General features: G+C 36.8%; 1 protein-coding gene across 6 annotated transcripts in view; it reads right to left on the bottom strand.

Annotated features, from left to right (window-relative positions):
• The window catches only part of NBEAL1 (neurobeachin like 1), a 150,208-nt gene that overhangs the window by 129,630 nt on the left and 3,201 nt on the right, over window positions 1-17,377 (bottom strand). The window lies entirely within an intron of this gene.

The raw sequence follows: 17,377 nt of genomic DNA, 5'->3' as shown, positions 1-17,377 counted from the left end.
TGGACACAAAAATCACAACCAAAAAAAGAAAAAAATAATAATTGCTCTTATTCAAAATTTAAAACTTCTATTTATTAGAAGACACCATTAAGAAGAGGAGAAGGCAAGCCATATACCAGCTGAAAATATACTCAGTACATATATGTGACAAAAGACTTATACCAAGAATATAAAAAGAACTCTGATGAATCAATGTAAAAAGGACAACTCACTTTAAAGACGGGCAAAAGGTTCAGATGTTTCACAAAAGAAAATACACAAATGGGCAAGTAGCATGCAAAAACATTTACAATATCACTAGTTATCCAGGGAAATGCAAATTAAAATGAAATGGAATACCATCACACATCCACTAGAAAGGCTAAAATTTAAAAGACTGCCCATATCAAGTATTGGTAAAAATGTGGCATAACTGGAACTCACATTTCTGGTGGGAGTATAACATGGTACAATCACTTGGAAAATAGTTTAGCAGTTTCTTTTAAACATAAATTTACCACATGGCCCAGTCATTCCTCTCAAGAGAAAAAAAGAAAAACAAAAAACACTTGTACCAAAATGTTCATAGATTTATTTTTAATAGCCTTCAGCTGGAAATAAACCAAAGTTCCATCAACAAGTTAACTGATAAATTGTGGTATAGTCACACAATGGAATGCTAGCTTGCAATAACAATTAATACAATTAGAAATTTCAAAAACACGCTGAGCAACATACCAGGCATTAAAACATATTGAGATTGTGATTTCAATTATAAAAGTTCTAGAGTAGCCTATGGTGACAGAAATTAGATCACCGACTGTCTTTCAGAGGACTGACTACAAAAGGGCACAGAGGAAATCTTCCCAGGCAATAGAAATTTTCTATTTGTTTTATTAGGCAGTAGTTACACAAATGTTTGCCTGCACCAAAACTCATCAAATTTGACACTTAAAATCTGTGCATTTTGTGGTAAGTTATATATGAAAGATGATTTGGAAAAAACCATGATTCCTCATAAATTCTTTTAAATATAATTTGCATCATTAAAAATGATGCTCAAAATGTTTCCTTCATGTCCTTAACATTTTTTACTCCAGTCAATTTCAACATGACCCTCGGGAGTCTTACTTATCATTGGTTAGGCACTGCTCTTGGATAAAGAGAACTCAAATAATTCATTTCCCTAAAATAAAAGCATTACACACAAATGAGAATTCCTAAAAGAATGTTCCCAGAATATGCAGACAGCTGACCTTTTGTGTATTTGTTTTTTCTATTAATACACTGTTCCAAAATCAGATCATAAATTGTTATAATCCACATCATCACTGAGAAGATGGAAATATTTCAGAAAAAGAACTACCTTTTGTGAGAAATTTTCTCAAGGATTTCATTAATTGTTTTTTTCATTTCCAATCAGCACATCATCCATTCATTCACAGATTAAGGATAAGACTCCAGAAATACAAGTAGCTAGAGTTTGCCTCTATTAAGAAGTTCCTTCTTAATAGAGCAGTTTTAATAAATTGTGTAAAAGTTCAACACAAAACAGTCTCATAATGCCATAAAGAATTAATGTATTTCTCCTTATAGATTATTTAGAAACTCTACAGTATCTGGTTCAAAGTCTGAAAGTCAGGGGTATCAAGTGTTTGGTAAGTACAGAGTTCTCTTAGGAAGTTGAACAGCTAACTATAAGGAAAGAAATGGTGTTTAAACCTGGAAATGTTTTATTTAGTAAGAAGTGAAGCAGTTACAATCTTTTCAGATTCTGCAATGTACCAAGTACTATTGTTGTCATTTAGTCACTAAGTTGTATTCAACTCTCTGCGACCCCATTCACTGTAGCCTACAAGGCTCCTCCATCCATGGGATTTCCCAGGCAAGAATACTAGAATAGGTGGTCATTTCCTTCTCCAACAGATCTTCCTGGCCCAGGGATTGAAACTGAGTCTCCTGCATTGGCTGCTGCTGCTAAGTCGCTTCAGTCGTGTCCAACTCGGTGCGACCGCATAGACAGCAGCCCACCAGGCTCCCCCGTCCCTGGGATTCTCCAGGCAAGAACACTGGAGTGGGTTGCCATTTCCTTCTCCAGTGCATGAAAGTGAAAAGTGAAAGTGAAGTCGCTCAGTCGTGTCTGACTCTTAGCGACCCCATGGACTGTAGCCTACCAGGCTCCTCCGTCCACGGGATTTTCCAGGCAAGAGTACTGGAGTGGGGTGCCATTGCCTTCATTTTTGAATTGTGAGCAGGAATAAAATTGAGCTTTGGCTTTGTGAGCAAAAAGAGGAAAAGAGGAAGTGAGTCAGGATCAGTATACTCAAGTTCATAAACAACTTAACACATAAAAAAGCCACATCCCACACAGCCTGAGAAAACCCTTAAAATGATCTATACTTTACTACCAAAGGTCATAAAAGGAAAAGAGTCCACACACCCAGAAACAATATTAATTAAATCTCAAGCTTAGGCATTTTCAGAGTGTGGTACAATAAAATACCACAGTAGGGTCTATCTCCCTAGTTGCACAATATTTATTAACACGAAACACAAATGTACTAAGTACAGCAGAAGTACTGAGGTCAAATTAAATGGACACTAATCCCCGCTCTGCACTTTCTTGAACAAGGCACTCTACGTATGCATAAGTTTCTCCTGTAAAAACGAAGATAATCATTGCACCTTTCTTTACAGGGTTGTGAAAATGAAATAACCTAGTAAGTGTCAATGGCTTAGAACAATGCCTAGCACATAGTATAGGCTAAGTATAGTTATTTTTATAACCTATTATGTGCCTAAATTAGGTAACACTCCCAAAATAAGAATGTTCTATGCTACACATACGCATACTTAAATATTTTATGATCCCCAGTGCCACATGATCTTAACTGCATTCTTTTCCTTTCACATCTGTTTACATTTACTATCTGTGTGACTTTGGACAGGTAACTTCATTTCTCTGAACTGTTCTGGATTTATAAAATGAAGGTAATACTTCTCCTTACAGCACTGTTGAAAGCACCAAATGAGATAATACATGTAAGGCATTTGGCAATACCTGACATTTAGCGAATGCTCAAAATGTGTCGGCTACCATTATTAAGACATAGATTCTGCTATCAAGTTGGTCATGATCCAATGTCATAAAATAAGCAATTATAAAATGCCTGAAAATCAACTTTATTGATTTTATACTCAAATATCCATCCAATCATCTGCCATTAAAATAATCATTCATTTTGGACTGTTATGTAGCTCCCCACAGGTCTCTGTAGTTTCAATTTCTCCCAGTGAAGCACAGCTACTAATGGGATTTGTTCAATTTAAATATAGTCTTCTCTTCTGCTCAAATATGTTCAAAGGCTCCTCATTACCAGAGGATGAAGTCTAAACACTTAGAGATGTACTGTCCAATGCGGTGACCACTAGCTGAATGTGATGACTTAAATTACATTCAAGCATGAGAAACTTTTAGCTTTTCATAACATCCACTCCTCTGCTGGGAGGTTTTAGTAGTAATAGGATTATGAGAGCCATATAATTTCACCAAGTTCTTATAGGGTAGAGTTACAGGTAAGAATAGAGGGAACACTTTCCTTTCTCTACATAACATTATTTGGGTTATAATATTCTTTCAAGCTTCCCTGATGGCTCAGTGGGTAAAGAATCAGCCAACAATGCAGAAGACATGGGCTCAATCCCTGGGTGGGGAAGGTCCCCTGGAGAAGGAAATGGCAACCCACTCCAGTATTCTTGCCTGGAAAATCCTATCAACAGAGAAGCCTGGCAGGTTACAGTCTATGGGGTGCAAAGAGTTGGACATGACTGAGCACAAGGCGCACACACACATTCTTTCAAGTTTTATAAACTTTTAGATACACACATATATTTCACCTATATCCCCATCCTCTAATGAATTACTTCTACGCAAATCCAGACATCATATTTCAACCACAAATACTTCAATACATAACCATAAAATATCTTTTAAAATATGACAATACTATCAATCTGAAAAAATTAGTAGCTCTTTAACATCAGTTAATGTTCAAATTTTCCTGACTTGCTCAGAAATGCCTTTCTTAACTGTCTGATAAAGTCAGGACCCAAAGAAAGTCCATAAATTGCAATTTGTTGGTATACCTTTTAAGTCTTTTTAAACCTATAGGTTTCTATTATATTTCTTTTTTCTCTAATTTATTTGCTGAAGACACTACGCCATTTGTGATTTAGTATTTCTCACATTAGAGATTTTGCTAACTGTCATTTAACATGTTCCTCAGTCCTCTGTGTTTCCTGTGAAGTAGTAAATCTAGAGATTGTCAGATTTAGGGGTTTTCCGGCAAAAAATACAACACAGGTGTGTTATATATGTCCTTCAGAAGATACATATCTAGTTATCTCTTCTGTGATGTTGGAACTGATTATCTTTTCCTAGATTCAGTATTTTATTATGAGTAATTTCTGTAATAAACCTTATAATTCCCCTATGATATCACCAGGACTACTAGAAAGATTTGCAGAATGAAGACCTATTATTGATTTACTTTCAATCTCACTTCCAGATTCTTAATTAAAATTATATCCAGATACAGATTGTGTTTGTGCTACTCATGCCAAGGTGTTAAATAATGGATAATTTTTTTATTAAAGTTAAACATTTCTTAATGCTTGTCAATCTTCTTACCTATGTACACTTCCCTCAACAACTGAAAAATAAACATAATAAAGTTCATTGCTGCTAAGTCACCTCAGTCGTGTCCAACTCTGTGCGACCCCATAGATGGCAGCCCAGCAGGCTCCGCCATCCCTGGGATTCTCCAGGCAAGAACACTGGAGTGGGTTGCCATTTCCTTCTCCAATGCATGAAAGTGAAAAGTGAAAGTGAAGTCGCTCAGTCGTGTCCGACTCTTAGCGACCCTATGGACTGCAGCCTACCAGGCTCCTCCGTCCATGGGATTTTCCAGGCAAGAGTACTGGAGTGGGGTGCCACTGCCTTCTCCAATAAAGTTCATAATTTTACATAAAAAAAAACCTTACAATTTCCTTCACTCTACTTTGGGCTTATTTTATTCTTTCATTGTCTTCTTGAAATAGATAATTTATCTATAATGTTAATGTATTCTTGCATAACAAATTAAATTTAGGAGCTTGAACAACAAATATTATCTCAGATTTTTAGGGCCAAGAATTGAAAAACTGCTTAGCTGAGTGGTTCTGGCTCAGCATTTCTCCCAAACCTGTGATGAAGATAGAAACCAGAGTGCAGTCACAGCAAAGATCGACTGGCTGGAGACACTCCTTTCAACTTCACTCAGGTGGTGGTTGGCAAGGTTTGGGTTGTTCACATAGGGTTCTACACAGGGCTGCTTATAACACAGCAGCTTGCTTCCCAGAGAGCAAATGATACAAAGGAAAAGAGAGCAACTGAGATGGAAACAGTAGAAAAAAACAGTGTCTTTTCTAATTTCAGAAACGATATATCATCACTTTTGCCAAATTCTACGCATCGGGAGAGAGTAACATGGAAACTTACATTACCATATATAAAATAGATAGCCAATGGGAATTTGCTGTATGACTCAGGGAACTGAAACAGGGGCTCTGTAACTATGAGGAGGGGTGGATGGCAGGGACATGTAAGGGAGGTTCAAGAGGGAGGGGACATATGTATACCTAAGGCTGATTCATGTTGATGTTTGACAGAAAACAACACGTTTCTGTAAAGCAATTATCCTTCAATTAAAAAATAAATTAATTAACAACAAAAAAAATTCTACAGGTCATAGACAAACCAATACAATGTAGGACTGTAAAAGGGCATGCATACGACAAGGTGGGATCTTGCAGGCTTGGCTACAACAAATGACTAGTTCATTTCATTTTAGCCTTTTTCTCTAACACATTTTATAGCCACAAATTTTCCCAGGTAATGCTATAGGTACTCCCCAAAAGGATCTAAATGTGTACTTTTATCATTCAGTTCTCCCCCACAAAAATTCCAATTTTCCTTTATTTCTTGTTCTTTAATTAAACCTTTGTTTTAAACTGTATGACTCTTTAAAAAATCTTGCAATTTGTTCCTTAGCTGCATTTCTCCCTTAACTACATTCTCATTAGAAAACATACTCTATTATTTCAATAATTTGAAATCTGCTGAAACTTGCTTTAAGTTCTGTCATATCATCATTTTTGTAACTATGTGCGCTTGAAAGGAATGTATGGGTATAATGTTCTAAGTAAGTCCCTTTTAATTTGTCAATCCTACTGTTTAAATCCCTGGTAGGTCAGACGGTAAAGAATCTGCCTGTAATGCAGGAGACCCAGGTTCGATCCCTGGATCGGGAAGATCCCCTGGAGAAGGAAATGGCAACCCACTTCAGTATTCTTGCCAGAATTCCACAGACAGAGGAGCCAGGTGGGCTACAGTCCATGGGATCCCAAAAAGTTGGATATGACTGAGCAACTAACATACAACATACATTGTTTAAATCTTCAGTATCTTCACTGATTTTTGGGGGTCTGTTCATTCTATCAATTACTGAGAAAAATGTGTTTTTAAAAACTAACCTATGTTAACTTAAGAAAAAACAAACCAATCATGACTGTCATATGTTTATTCCTCTCTAGTTCTGTCAATGCTTGCTTTAGAGACTATGTTATGAGGTGCACGTGAATTTAAAACTGTTGTAGTTTCCTGGGATTCCCTGGTGGCTCAGCGGAAAAGAATCCACCTGCAATGCAGGAGATGCAGGACACTCGGGTTCAATCTCTGGGAAAATATATCCAGGAGAAGGAAATGGCAACCCACTCTAGTATTCTTGTTTCCCTGGTGGCTTAGACAGTAAAGATTCAGCCTGCCTAATGCATACATACGGAATCTAGAAAAATGGTACTGAAGAATTTATTTACAGGGCAGCAATGGAGAAACAGACATAGACTTATGGACATGGGGAGAGGGGAGGAGAGGGTGAAATGTATGGAAAGAGTAACATGGAAACTTACATTACCATATGTAAAATAGATAGCCAATGGGAATTTGCTATATGGCTCAGGAAACTCAAATAGGGGCTCTGTATCAACCTAGAGGGGTGGGATGGGAGGGAGATGGGAAGGAGGTTCAAAAGGGAGGGGATATATCTATGTATACCTATGGCTGATTTATGTTGAGGTTTGACAGAAAACAACAAAATTCTGTAAAGCAATTATCTTTCAATTAAAAAATCAATAAATCCCCTGGAGGAGGAAATGGCAACCCACTCCAGTATTCTTGCCAAAAGAATCCTGTGGACAGAGGATCCTGGCGGGTTATAGTCCATGGGGTCGCAAAGAGTCGGACACAACTGAGGGACTTAAAACTTTCACTTTTTCACTTTTCAGTATTCTTGCCTGGGAAACCCTATGGACACATGAGCCAGGCAGGCTACAGTCCATGGGGTCCCAAAAGAGTCCGATAGGACTTAGCAACTAAACAACAATAGTACTGAAAATTGTTATATTTTCCTGATGAATTGAACTGCTTTTGTTTTGCTGAAAATGGTTTTATTTCACTTTCCTCTTTGAAGAAATGTCACTTGGTTGGAAATTCTACATTAGTCTTTCCTTTAAAGATATCAATCCATTATCCTTTCCTTACAATCACTATTATTGAAAAATCAGCTGTTAACGTGTAATCCCTTTGAAGACAGGAGATATTTTTCCTCTGGTAGCTTTTAAGATTTCTTTCTTTTGCTTTGGTTTTCTGCAGAACCACTATGGTTTCACTATGATGTATACTGGTACGGAGTTTGTTTTAAATGTTCTCCTTGGGTTTCACTAGACTTTCATCAATCCTGGAAAGCTCTCACCTGCAATCTCTTCAAATACTAACATTCATTTCATGCTTTCTTTACTCTTCTTTTGAGACCAATTAAATATGTGTTAAATCTTCACATATTGTTCTTCAGTCTTCCATATTTTCCAACTCCTTGACTTTCTAGGATATATTCTAAAAGAATTCTTGTGATCTTCCTTCCAACTCTCTAATTCTCTTGAGCTATCTAAACTCACATCCTTTTTATTGGTCTTTAATTATCATTATTGGGATCTTCTTTTCTATTTCTAGACATTCATTTTTAAAACTGCTAGGTCACTTGTATACTATATTTCTCTGATTCTAAGACATAATTTTTTACAATTTGGCATCTTTGAAATCAAAATGCATCTTACAGTTGCTCTTGGAAAGGCTGCTATTATGACATATTTGTCATAGCTTGTGCAACCCTGGTCACAGGTGTTCACGCTGATGCTCTTTCACTAGACATATATGCATGGTTGATACTCCAACATGTTGAAATTAACTGCTGTTCAAAATGTCTTAAAAAATTATACTAAATTAGGCAGCAAAATGGAGCTATTCGGTACAGAGATATGCATGAAAACAGAGCAGCAAGGTACAACTTGAAATTAATGATGCAAATCTATATTAAGATCACTTTTCCTTTGTACTTTTGGTCATACCTTGTGTGTCTGGAACATCCTCTGTGACTATTAAAATACTAGGGCTTCCCTCAGCTCAGTTCGTAAGGAATCTGCCTGCAATGCAGGAGACCCTGGTTTAATTCCTGGGTCAAGAAGATCCGCTGGAGAAGGGATAAGCTACCCACTCTAGTGTTCTTGGGCTTCCCTTGTGGCTCAGCTGGTAACGAATTTGCCTGCAATGTGGGAGACATGGGTTCGATCCCTGGGTTGGGAAGATCCCCTGGAGAAGGGAAAGGCTAATCACTCCAGTATTCTGGCCTGGAGAAGTCCATGGACTGTATAGTCCATGGGGTCGCACTGAGTTGGACACAACTGAGCAAACTTCACTTGCACTTTCAATTTAAAACCTTGATCAAATACTACCTCTTCAACTAAGCGATCACTGATGACTTCATTCATCTTCCCTTAGGTCTCACATCATACAATTTAAGGGGAAACTGACTCCAAGTGGAAAAGCATGACCTCAGATGAAGTCACAGTCAATCAACAGATGAAAGATAAAATTTTGATGGAAATTCTGATAAAAAGCCAGTTCCATCCAGGAAGGATTTGGAAGCCATTTTAGCACAAACAAAAGAAGCTATATTCTAAAAGAGGCCTGTGCATAAAAATACGTTCGAATATACCAACCCCTCAGTTCAGCCGCTCAGACGTGTCCGACTCTTTGTGACCCTATGGACTGCAGCACGCCAGGCATCTCTGTTCATCACCAACTCCCAGAGTTTACTCAAACTCATGTCCATTGAGTCGGTGATGCCATCCAACCATCTCATCTTCTGTCGTCCCCTTCTCCTCCTGCCCTCAATCTTTCCCAACATCAGAGTCTTTTCAAATGAGTCAGTTCTTTGCATCAGGTGGCCAAAGTACTGGAGCTTCAGCATCAGTCCTTCCAATGAATATTCAGGACTGATTTCCTTTAGGATGGACTGGTTGGATTTCCTTGCTGTCCAAGGGACTCTCAAGAGTCTACTCCAACACCACAGTTCAAAAGCATCAGTTCTTCGAAGCTCAGCTTTATTTATACTCCAACTCTCACATCCATACATGACTACTGGAAAAACGATAGCTTTGACTAGACGGAGGACCTTTTTTGGCAAAGTAACGTCTCTGCTTCTTAATATGCTGTCTAGGTTGGTCATAACTTTTCTTCCAAAGAACAAGTGTCTTTTAATTTCATGGCTATAGTCACCATTTGCAATGATTTTGGAGCCCCAAAAAATAGTCTGTCACTGTTTCCACTGTTTCCTCATCTATTTCCCATGAAGTGATAGGACCAGATGCCATGATCTTTGTTTTCTGAATGTTGAGCTTTAAGCCAACTTTTTCACTCTCCTCTTTCACTTTCATCAAGAGGCTCTTTAGTTCTTCACTTTCTGCCATAAGGGTGGCGTCATCTGCATATCTGAGGTTATTGATATTTCTCCCAGCAATCTTGATTCCTGTGCTTCATCCAGTCCACCGTTTCTCATGATGTACTCTGCATATAAGTTAAATAAGCGGGATGATAATATACAGCCTTGACATACTCCTTTACTGATTTGGAACCAGTCTGTTGTTCCATGTCCAGTTCTAACTGTTGCATCCTGACCTACACACAGATTTCTCAAGAGGCAGGTCAGGTGGTCAAGTATTCCCATCTCTTTACCCCTAGTGAGAAAGGTTTTAATTTTTACTTCAGATATTTCTTAGATTTTAGGTAACTATTCATTTGTGTGTGCATGCTCAGTCATGTCCAACTCTTTGCGACCCCATGAACTATTGCCCACCAGGTTTCTCTGTCGTGGAATTTTCCAGGCAAGAATATTGAAGTGGGTTTCCATTTCCTCCCCAAGGGGATCTTTCCAATCCAGGATCGAACCAGTGTCTCTTGCATTGGCAGGCAGATTCTTTACCACTGAGCTACCCACACGCAGGGTTAATGAAGTTCTACATTTGATCAATAGAGTATAGAAAATTCTCAGTTAATATTAGCAAAGCTTGAAAAGACCAACCTCTTAAATGTTGCAATATTAAGTATATCCTGTTAACTTTTTGTGTTCTTCTTGGAGTTTCACAGTGAACATGTAAAAACATTCCTGGTTCAAGTGTTTTTGGGAGTCAGTCAAGTGGTCATTTATCACTATGGTGTGGGATGTCAATAACAGGGAAGGTTGTACATATATGGAGACAAGGGATACATAGGAACTTCCTTTTCAATTTGCTGTGAACCTGAAACTGCTCTAAAAAAATAATTTACATTTTTAAATGACCAAATTTCTAAAAACAGGAAAAATATAAAATTCAAAATGACAGTAAATAACATGTGTATACAGCAGGCATCCAATGTGTGTGTGTTAGTCACTTAGTCGTGTCTGACTCTTTGTGACCCCACAGACTATTGTCTGCTAGGCTTCTCTGTCCATGGGATTCTCCAGGCAAAAGTACTGAAGAGGATTGCCAGTCCCTTCTCTAGAGGATCTTCCTGACCCAGGGATCAAACCAGGTTCCCTGCACTGCAGGCAGATTTTTTACAGTTTGAGCTACAGGGAAGTCCCAGGAATCCAATAAAACTAGCTAAATTGGACTAAAACAAATTCTTTAGAAAGGAACAGGATATCACTACATAGGCATTAAATAAATGTAACTTTTTAAATGGGGCTTAGAAGCTTAAAACAATGCTCAAGTTTCACAATGGAAGTTTTTCAAATTTAGTATCTTAATGTTTTATAGTATCAAATCTAACTAATTTACACAAATTTCAATCACATGCATAAAAGTACGCTAAAAATTTCTGAATAATGAAATTTTTACTTTTTGCATATCTGTATTTTACTAAATTTTCTACAATTAATTTGCATATCTTAAAAAATTTTAAAACTCAGTAAAACATCTTACTACTTTTCTTAGAGCATAAACCAAAATTACAAAGTCTATATATTTTCATCCTTCAAATGAAGCTCATTCATTAGAAAATTGAAATTTTATATTTTAAAACAATTAAATTTATATTTTGAGAAAAATCCTGTCAAAATTATTCAATAAAAAAGTATAAACTCACCTCACAGTGACAGCATAAGCTGAAATAGTACATATCTTTCCTACTATTCTAACGTTTATTATCAGGAAAGATTATATAGTAGTTAAATTAAATGCATCAAACAAAACCACTTATTTTTTTTAAAGAGGCAAACTGTTTTGAAATGCTTGAATGACTTCTCCGTGAAACGCATGGACCAATTAATGCTTTGGTTCAACCAGAGAGTAATTTTACCAGTCTAAATCTAAGTCGCAGTACATAAATTCAAAGAAAATGCTGATATTCCTTAGATGTAGTTAAGAATAAGTTTGAAAGGTAGATGAGTACAAAAATCAAGAGTAAACATTTACAACTTTAATGACAGTCTGTCATAATTTTAATTCTGTTGAATTCAACTTAAAATAGGGATTTGTATTTTTAACATCTTTTTTCTCCATCCTTTTTAGAACTACTCTGCTAAAGCCACCAATAATCTCTTAACTGTGGAATCCAATACATGCTCCATAATGCTTTACTTCAAAGCTATGTGGAATTGGATACCACTGACTACTCCCTTCTTTATAATACCTGTCTACTTTCAGAGGTAACCACTCATTCCTGGTTCTCCTCCCATTCCAACTCCTAACTCTTCTTCCTCTATCCTCCTCTTAAATGATGTTCTTCAGGACTCCCAGACTTTGACCCTCTTTTCTTCTTACTCTCAAGTAACTCTTCAATAACTGCCACTGTGACAACTCTCAGATCTTTATTTCCAGCATAGATCACCTTCTAAACTCCATTTTGTGGGGGTGTTTCTCTATTTAGGTGACCCTCAGGCACTGCAAATTCACATGTTCACCTGAAAACCTAGTCAGCCTGCACTAACTAACTTGCTGAATGGAATGACCAAGTACTAAGTCTGCAAAATCCAAAAATCTGAAAATTATTTTAGGCTCTTCCTTTTCCCTCTTCCTCCACATCTTCACGTTGACGGGCTATCAATTCAACCTTCTACCAGGGAAACTTAAATTATGGTATTCAAAAGAAAAGAATAAATTTTCATGCATCTTAACTTTTTAGAGTAGTGTATAAGTTCACAAGTCAAACTACAAAGCTAGTAATATTCCTTTCCTAAGGGCAACTCTATTAACAAAAAGTACTCATTTCTTGCTTTCTTTCACATCTAACTTCCTAAAATGAACATGTAATTGATAACCAATACTACTAAGCTGATGATTTTGTTTTGTTTTGCCTCAGAGTCAAACAACACCGCTTCCTTATATACAAAGTCATTATTAAGCCAGAGAAAATTAAGAGCTGTTTCTATCTACACTTTGCACATACCAGAGACTTATTAAAAATGAGTTAAATTATAAGGGTTGATGTATATTGGTACATCCTGCCAAAAGCTTCACTTATGATTATAACTAAACTTGTAAAAATAAATTACAATTTTCTGATTTAGAAGAGTATTCATTCATTCGTTTTTTCCAAATCTATGTATCAAAAGAGGTATTTGCCTTTTTATCTAAGTAAAACATCTCTAAATTCTACCTTCCTTATGAAGCAAAACTTTTATTCTGAAAAGGAAGTTTACTCTGAGCTCATTGCAAAACTATCTATTTCAGTCATATTCCAGATTTAGCAGGACAAAGGGCAACAGCAGGAAATGGAGCATCACCAAGATCCAAAACAAACTTGGTTTAGAGTAAAAAAAAAAAAAAAAACTCGAAGCATTATTAGGATAATTAAGCACTAAGCTTGAAAGCAAATATAAATACAGATTAAAAATTAAGACATTCATGAGCACAGTTTCATCACTACTGGTTAAAACAAGAGAATATTTCCCACTATCATTATACAATATAAAGACAAAATGGAAGTAATCTTGATACACATATTCACATGATCATATATGTGTTCTTTAAATACTAATAAAGATGGTATTTTATATTTCTTACCCTTAAAATGCATTTAAATACAGTCAATTTGTTTTGTTCTCAACAACTTTGGAAGATATGCAAAATAGCTTTATTTTCCATTTGACAGACGAAAAAACGGAAACATAAAGAAATTGCATAACCTGATCTGGGTCCTTAAAATCAGAAAGAGAACTGGGATTAAATCTTTGCTCTAATTCTGAAGTTTCATAGAATTTTTCAGTGTAAATTGAATCTCGGGGAAAAAAAAAAGCTACTGACACAAATGAACCACGAATTTCAACTCACATTGACACGTTTCAACATATGTTTTTTACTCACTTTGTATCTTTTTACTGAGTTAATACAGTTGATACTTTCCACTACACAGACCAAAAACAACTTTATCAAAGAATCTGAGAACTCAGTTTCTCTTCTGCATACTTTGGTGACTAACTGAAGGACTTCAAAAGGATAAATGTTGAACAGAAATATATCCTTAGGGCCTCTCCAGGGAACAGTTGTGACAGGGATACATATATGCCTGTTCCCCAATGTATGAATTCCAAAAAGCTGTATGATAATGTACACAGCAAAATTGTTCTCAGCACCATCTCTCTTACCATAAGCACATTAAAGAAATATGTCAAAAGATACAGGGAATAAGAGGGTGCCTAACACAGATAAAATAAACTGAAATCTTTAGATATTAAAAAATAAAGCTGCTTTCTACACTTCAGAAAAATATGCTCAGACAAGAAGTACTTAACCACTCAACTAAAATCCAGGAACAAGAGTAAACCTGTTTCCAAGTTAACGTTTAACTTACAAGAGCTATATGAAATGCATTGTTGATGAAATCCTTGACCCTGGGTGGGGATGCCTGTTTGGAGACAAGAAAAGCTCAGACTACATAACTGAATTAGTAGTCTTATCCATTGGGGCAAGATTCTATACAGAACAAGCATGTCGGATAATCAGAAATCATCCTGCCTCGATTATATAAAAACAACTACATGAGGTTAATAAATAACCTACAAGGAAGATGCATGTTTTTAACAATCAAATCCTATTCCTAGAAAGAGAAAGTGAAAAGTTAGACCTGAAAACTTTGGTTAAAAAAACAAATTGCAAAGTTTTTTAGCCAAATTTTTCTGAAATATTGAGTTTAGTATGTGGAACCCACATGGCAAACACTGAATTTATCTTAATTCTACTTTAAAATCTTTAATACTAGGATTTAGGCTTGCAACTAAACCCAGACTAATGGGAAGAAGACATCTTTATATATTTCCTTAGTATTCCTTTGACCAAGCAGTATTTATCCAAAGGTTCTTTCTGATAAGAGTCCTATTTAAACATTATAAAACTCTCATGAGGTTCTTTTGGGGCTTCCCTTATAGCTCAATTGGTAAAGAATCTGCCTGCCAATGCAGGAGACTCTGGTTCAATTCCTGCGTTGGAAAGATCCCCTGGAGAAGGGATAGACTACCCATTCAGGAATTCTTGAGTTTCCTTTGTGGCTCAGCTGTTAAAGAATCCGCCTACAATGTGGGAAACCTGGCTTGATCCCTGGGATGGGAAGATCCCCTGGAGAAGGGAAAGGCTACCCACTCAAGTACTCTGGCCTGGAGATAATGCTCAATGGCAACCTTTAATACATCACTTTAGACAGAACATTATGACAGCATCTTAATATTCATTTACTGCTAATACATCATGGAATACCTGTGCCAAGGTTTGTAGTGTGGCAAGCAGGGAAGATGACTTAACCATACATATTGCCCTGAAGCAGACCTTCATAGATCTTCAAAGTCTTCTTCAGTCAGCTATGTGTACAGTGTTTGGTATGAATGGAATACCAACTAGGGCAGCAAAACAGTAGACAGTGTTTAAATTTTACTCATTAAGATGAACTTGATACTCAAGAAAATTAACTGGTCACCCTAGGAGGATGCTAGTAATGGAGGCATTATTCTGAAAACAAAGAATCAAACATTTATTCTGCCTGACTTCCCTTTAAGGAACTTCATCAAATAATTGACGAGGAGACATTTTTCTGTATATGTTCTACTAATAAATAAAAGATAAAATTGGAATATCAAAATAGTTTTTCAAACTCCTGAAATAATTAATGTTGTATAAGCAAAAGTCACTGATGGCCAAGACACTCATGAATTATATTAGCCTTCCCACACCAAACAGAATGTGAATCAGTGAAGCCTCCTGATCTGCCAGTGTGCAAACACCAGCAGAAGCAACAATTAAGTGAAAGTTGCTCAGTAGTGTCTGAATCTTTGCAACCCCATGGACTGTACAGTCCATGGAATTCTCCAGGCCAGAATACTGGAGTGGGTAGCTGCTCCCTTCTCCAGGGGATCTTCCCAAACCAGCGATCGAACCTAGGTCTCCTGCATTGCAGGCGGATTCTTTACCAGCTGAGCCACAGGGGAAGCCCAACAATTAAAATCAAGGGAATTCAACGTGCAAAACCCAACTGAGGAAATTTTAATGTCACAACCTGGTTTCTTTTTTTCTTTTATCTTTTTTTTTAAATAAATTTATTTATTTTAGTTGGGGGCTAATTACTTTACAATATTGTAGTGGTTTTTGCCATACATTGACATGAATCAGCCATGGGTTTACATGTGTTCCCCATCCTGAATCCCCCTCCCTCCTCCCTCCCCATCCCATCCCTCTGGGTCATCCCATTGCCCCAGCCTTGAGCGTTTGTCTCATGCATCGAACCTGGAACGGTGTTGTTTCACATATGATAATATACATGTTTCAATGCTATTCTCTCAGAACGTCCCATGCTCACCTTCTCCCTCAGAGTCCATAAGACTGTTCTATGCATCTGTGTCTCTTATTCTGTCTCGCATATAGGGTTATCGTTACCATCTTTCAAATTCCATATATATGCATTAGTATACTGTATTGACAACCTGGTTTCTTCAACAAGTAAATAGAAGGGATAGAGAGTGTGGTGAGGGGGAACCCACAGATTAAGACCTCACAGAGAAATTTTCAGCAAAATACAAGTACGTTTTGTTTAAATACTGTCTCAAACAAACAGTAGGGAAACAAGAACATTTACGAAGCTTAGGAAAGTTTGAAAACTGACCAGATATTTGATGATTTAAAGAATTATACTGTTCCCTGGTTCCGGCACCAAAAAAAAAAAAAAAAGAATTATACTGAGATTATGTTTTTAAGAGGAGTTCTCAATTTACAGATATATTTTTAAATATTTATGGATCAAGGGGAGATGTATAGAGAGAGTAACATGGAAATTTACAATACCGTATGTAAAATAGATAGCCAATAGGAATTTGCTCTATGACTCAGGGAACTCAAACAGGGGCTCTGTGACAGGCTGAAGGGTGGGATGGGGAGGGAGAAAAGAAGGAGGTTGGAGAGGGAGGGGACATAGGTGTACCTATGGCTGATTCTTGTTGATGTATGACAGAAAACCACAAAATTCTGTAAAGCAATTATCTTTCAATTAAAAAAAATTTTTTTTAATCTATGGATCAGATATGTTGTCTGGGATTTCCTTTAAAATAATTCAGGAGTGGAGAGAAGGGTAGGGGAGGCTTATAGCTGAAACATCATTGAATATGAACTGATAGTTATTGAAGCATAGTAACAGATACGAAAGTGTTCACTACAGTATCCTCTCTGTGCCAGTTTGAAATTTCCCATAATAAAAGCTTAAAAAAGAAAGATGAACTAAAAAGTATCACATGATAATCCACAGAATAGGGATTAAAAAAAGCTCCTTGTCCCACAGAGGTCAAAACAAACGAAAATCATATGGTGAGTTAGACAAGAATTCTCCTTGTATACACAGTACTACTCGACAAATAAGAGAACTGAGACTCAAAGAGGTAAGTCCTGAGCAAGGTCACAAAACAAAGCAGCAGAGCCAAAACTAGACAGCACAACTGCAAACCCAAGA

The sequence above is a fragment of the Giraffa tippelskirchi genome, chromosome 3, assembly GCF_054371585.1.
Source record: "Giraffa tippelskirchi isolate mGirTip1 chromosome 3, T2T-mGirTip1v1.2.pri, whole genome shotgun sequence".
NCBI classification, from domain to species: Eukaryota; Metazoa; Chordata; class Mammalia; order Artiodactyla; family Giraffidae; genus Giraffa; species Giraffa tippelskirchi.
The sequence above is the reverse complement of the archived record's forward strand: the minus strand, read 5'-3'. Positions and strand labels throughout refer to the sequence as shown.